Below are 5,607 nucleotides of genomic sequence, written 5' to 3'. Positions count from 1 at the left end.
CTGACTTCGGTTTCTTCTTGTTATTAGTTTTGTTTTTTACTTCTTTGCTTTTACACTTAGATTGTTTTTTCATCATTTAGCTTCTCTTCATTTATTGAAGCGGAAGCTTCACTCCTCGGGCTTCAATTGCGGACCATGTAAATTTCACCTTAAGTTGAATTATAGATCAAACCATGAAAAACGGAAAAATAAATTGAATCATTATCCATGACTTAGTGTCGAACCCACGGCTGCTTGAACAGATCTCTTTTAAGGGCCGCTCAGCGAGACTACTCTCGCGCTGTGCATTGGAGAGCGTCGTCTTCGCCAACTTCCATCTGCTCCGTCCCGCGGCACTGCCTGCTCACCGTTGTTTTCTACGCAGCACAAATCTGTGGTTTCGCTTCGATTTGAATTTAGTAAACATTCGCTGTAGTTTTCTTGAATTGGCGTTAAGCTTGGGAAAGCGTTGCTGGTCCGGGCTCCCTCTCTCTTTCTTTTATGTTGTTTTCATAGAAACTCAAGGGTAAAAAAGGGATGGAACTCAAGAATGAAGCGTCTTTTTCCCGGCAAACGACACTCTTCCAGCCAATGGCGTTGGCCGGTTCTCGTGAGCCTGCTAGAGTGAAAATGCAGGGAGTGGCAGATAAAAGCGAAGAGTCCCCGCCCTCCTTGGACGAGAACAGTCCGCTCCGTGCATTCTCACGCTAGCAGGTTCGTGTAAATGGGCAGACGCCATTGGCTGGAAGGGGGTCCTTTGACGGGGAAAGTCGCTTCCTTCTTGAGTTGTATCCGACTATAGATAGACTTGCTGCAACGTGCGATCAATTAGTTCTATCATCCTCATCAATAATCAGTGTGATGAGAATGTTTCATGAACGGTATGAACTAACGTGTTCTGACAACATATAGATCACGTTGAATGCAAGAGCTTCTTCGCTGGCCGTAATGTTCCTGCAGCACTGAATACCACTTCACAGGTTCCTGCGCACTCATATAATAAACAGCGTATGCCACCACTTTTTTTGACGCCTGGTGTCATCGCCAGCAGTTGGGACTGCAGTGGCTAGCACCTCATCCAATACATTCACACTGTGCCCAATTCGTAGGTCGCGTGTTTACTTATCTGCATCTTCAAATGCGTCACGTATTCAGTAAAGGGTTCTAAGAGCCGGGATTTTTCTTACTCCAGACTTTTTGTTCAAATAAAAAAAATTTGAATTTCCCTCTTGCTGTCTATTTGCCGCTTGGAAACCTAGGGTGGGGCAAAGGTGCTCTAAACTACGGATAGGTTCTAGTGGGGATAAAAGATGGTGACGCGGGAGGCGATCGGTTTAAAGATGTACGTAGCATTCATGGCACATTGTCTTTGGGCCAGTCACTGTTAGGTTGCCTCCGCCAGCGAAAGAAGTGCACAGCAAGCGAGCTCAATGGAATGTGGAAGAGCAATCAAACGCGCTCAGAAGACAACAAGTAGGAAACAAGAATAACTTAGTAGCCTACCAGCGAGGTTAGTCGCTGCGACCGACTTATCCTTTGTTTTTGTAGCTGCGGCGAGAATGGCGTATTCGAACATCTAAGAACGGGGTAGTACGTCAGGAATGGCGGCCTACAAATCTCCCGACAAGTGGGGAGCCTAGCTGTCAAAGTTATAAAGCTAATTAGAAGATTTTGAGTGAAAAAAATTGTAATTAACACGTATCAGCTGTTTACTGGTGGCCGCTACCGACGACATTAGCATGCCATGAAAAGCTAGCTTTAAATAAAGGGAACTATTTTAAGAATTTACCAACCAGTTTAGGTGACACGCCCCGTACATATTTTGACAGAGAAGCTTAGCGCACGAACTCAGGACGAGCGCTAGCTGACAACAGAAGGTTTTATTCCAGAAACACACTGGCGGAAAACAGTAGGCATGTCCAACCGCACTTATTTTGTCGTGCACACGGAAAGATTTGTCATTATGTAACATAAAATGCTTTATTGGTTTATTGGGTTTTAACGTCCCATAGCAACTCAGGCTATGAGGGATGCCGTAGTGAAGGGCTCCAAAAATTTTGACCAAATGGGATTCTTTAACATTACAGCAAAAAAATCAAGACGTACGCGTTAGGGCATTCTAGCTGCCGTGAAGATAAAGAACCCTGAAAGCCCTGCTTCCTCTGTCGAAGAAGACAAAAAAAATTGACTGGTATTAGGCGAATTAATTTATTTATCACAATAGCAACCAATTTATCACTGACGCACGTGCCCTTTTACGATTAGCATAATTTTACCTGGAATTAAGCAACACGTTACTTTCACCGGAAACAATCAACACAGCTGTGATGCAGGTGTCCCTTCCAACTTGCTTAATTCCACGTAAAATCGTTTGTCATCTTTCATGTTGGAAGGTAAGGCTTTCAGATTTTCATCTTCAAAGCAAAAATGGTTTAATGCTTTTGTACATCTTTTTTGTTCTATGACAAGTCTTTCCGGTTTTGTAGTCACAGCTAATCTCTGTGTATATGGTTACAATTGCAGCTAGGGATTCAGATTCGTTTCCCCAAGAGCAATCCTGAAATAGAAACTTGATTTGCCAGTTAGCTCCCGTCAATTCTTTGTTCCTTGATCCTCTGTTTCCCGCTAAGCCTTTCTTTAAAATTGCAACTAGCCCGAAGCCCTTCAATAGAAAGGGTAAGTGAAAAAAATGAAAGAAAATAGCTGGCAACCTAGCACTGCTAAGCACGAAATGTTATGCGAAAGCGCAGTTTTTTGAGGGGGACACAGCCGCCAGGTACCTCAAAACGCTATTGAGGCGTCTACTGACCACTGGAGCCACTTCTGCGCTTTTGCTTTCCTCAAAATAAAATGAGCCTAAACGTCTAAACATTCCGCTAGTTATGATTTAAGGAAAGGCGCATTACGGCCTCAGTTTGCAAGTGGAGGCCACCGCCTAATCAGAGAGCGACTGATATGTCGCTTGAACCAGTTAGTCAGTTGCACTTGCTACTCAGAGGCTTCACACAGACACACACTGCTGAAACCAGGAGAGTGCTGTCAGAAATGCTTTCGCACTAAAAAAAAAGAAAAGAAAACACCAGCGCAACTGTAAAAAATGACCCGGCCGTCTAGGTGGCACAAAAAAGAAAAAAAAAACCGAAACAAACGATAAATACAAACCAGAACATGGTGCAGAATAAATGCTATTTGATTCTGGGTAAACGCCATGGAGGGGCTACCGATATGCATGTTACCTGATTTGTCAATACGATAAGCTTCCTTAAGCTCATGCGAGATCATTGCGGCGAGCGCGCATGCAGTCTTCTCATGTCCTAACAAGTTCAGAGGGCAAAACACATGTCCAGAACTACCGAACTGTGTGTTCCTCAGCTCCCAAACCCGCTGCGACGAGGAAGGCGCAAATGGCGAAGAAATTCTATGCTTTTTAACTGAACATGCTTACTTCCAAGCCATTTTTAACCAAATGTTACAGCTAGATACCGCGTGTTAGGCCCGAAACAGCCCCGGGCGTATTTAGGTAAGAGTTTTGCCTTCTGTACCAACTAGCCGAGCTGCTCTAGTTGCAAAAAGATACCATCACTGTTCACATTGTTTTGTGCTGTCTAAAGGAAATGCCCTGAAACGGAAAGTACGCTCCAGTACACAGATATTTAGTGACTCGCAGATCGCTACGGCACCCGCACGTATCTAGGCGCCCCATGTGAGCGGTGACTTAAAGAACGCTGCCAGGCGCGTGATGACTAATGCGAGCGGCGCTCTTCTCGCCATCATTTAGCACTTGTGTTTCGTTACATGGAGAGATAGAGATTTCTTGGACAAAGGGAACGCAAGAAGTTACGCATTTCCTGGCGTCATTTCCTCTTAGGCAAGACGATGCGCGTGGCATCATTCGTGGTCTGTGCATTCAGACGAATGACACATAGACGCACTCTCTTGAAACGCGAGGAAACTCTCGAGCAGCTCATTCTTTTTGCAGGCTGAGCCAACCCTTAAGTTCTCGGTAATGAATGTCTCAACGTTGTAAGGACACCCCGCATGATATCGCGGTGAAAGGAACTTGGCAACGTTGAGCCTCAAGGGTGACATGGAGGCTCTGGCATCGATCACAGAGCTCGGTCTCTTCACAGCTTACTTGTTAAGACTGTACGTGGTGGAGGTTGAAATTCTACCCGACCGTTAAGCAGAAATAATCTGGGCGGAGGCTGTAAGATTAAAGGAGTGACGCGGCCGTCTCCTGTTTCCATTGCGCACGTCTACTCGTCGGCATTCCGACAATACGGATGGTCAAGTTATTTACCCTGCGTTAGCGTCGCCTCTGGTGGGGCTTTTGGTGGCTACCTATTTCCAAGGAACTTAGGGATAACAATAAGCCCAGCACCTCCTCCTTAATTTTTTTTTTTTGGGGGGGGGATGCCCATGGTCGGCGCCGGGTCCAGATGGGGCCTGATGGGTGCTCAAGGGGACAGCTTAGAGACAAAAAGAAAGGCGAAAGAAGGGAAGCAAAGAGGGAGGAGGAGCCTCATTCTGATGCCTAAAAGTAGCGCGAAAGAAATCGTACAAGGCAAAGAAGCTGGCAAGGACGGGCGAGAACCAGCTTGATTTCAGGATGAGCGAAGACGTTGTACGTATTTGAACCGATTAGACCACATATGAAAAGGTTTGAATGCTCACTGCCAAACCAAGCATTAGAAAAGACTAGCAATACTTCAAGAATGGTTCGAGCTGTCGAAAAACGAAAAACCATAATAAAAACGATGAATGCTTCCACAATGGTACTCCGAGTGATCAGCGTGTAGTGGTTCGGGAAGGGGTTAAACAAAAAGAAAATACGATGTCGCTGGTGGTTGCTGAAAAGATGAAGTTGGGTTGATATTAAAAAGGGTCTGGAAGGGGCTCAATAAAGTTTGCAGTACGGCTGGGATCATAAAGGACGCCGCTTCACGGATATTGTCCAGCAAGAATTTTTTTGGGCGCTTTGTTTCCGTTGAGTTTTCTGTAGTCAAATTTAAAATTTCAGCGCCTCCGCGCCTTTACTCCTCTCGTCACTTTTTGCACACTGAAAGGTCGGCGCTCCTCCGCAGGCCTCACTGCTAGGGGCGGAGGTTTCTGACCCGCCGGAGATTCGCGGCTCACTGACAGCGGCCATGGTATCTGCCTGACGTCAGAAAAAATGTAACAAAAGTTGAGGGGGCACTTTGGCTCTCTAGAGTGCTGCAAGGCGAAATCGTTTCCTGGCGCAGTGTTTGCTTTTTCTTATTTTTCATATATATTTTTTAATTTCATTTTTTTAATTTGTGTTTCTTTTCTTATTTTTACTTGTTTCTTTACGTTATTTTTTTCATTTTTGTTTAATGAAACCCATGCATTCCCTAGATGCGCCTTTATTCATGCTTATACCCTGAGCCTTCGAGGAAAAAGTTGTATAAGGATTTGATTAGTATGCTCTTCCCTCCGCCCATGTACCGCTCTCTGTATTTTGGTTTACCGGGGCATGACGTACTGAAAAAAGTACGTAACATGCCAGACTCGCCGTGTACAAAGACCTTTTTCTTTAAGTTACACACCGGTACGTTACCCGTTAGAACATGGTTAGATAAAAAGGGCATTTTTGTCTCTACCGTTAAT

Source organism: Amblyomma mixtum, chromosome 2 (genome assembly GCF_055824585.1).
Source record: "Amblyomma mixtum isolate Tamu chromosome 2, ASM5582458v1, whole genome shotgun sequence".
In the NCBI taxonomy this organism is placed as follows: Eukaryota; Metazoa; Arthropoda; class Arachnida; order Ixodida; family Ixodidae; genus Amblyomma; species Amblyomma mixtum.
The sequence above is the reverse complement of the archived record's forward strand: the minus strand, read 5'-3'. Positions refer to the sequence as shown.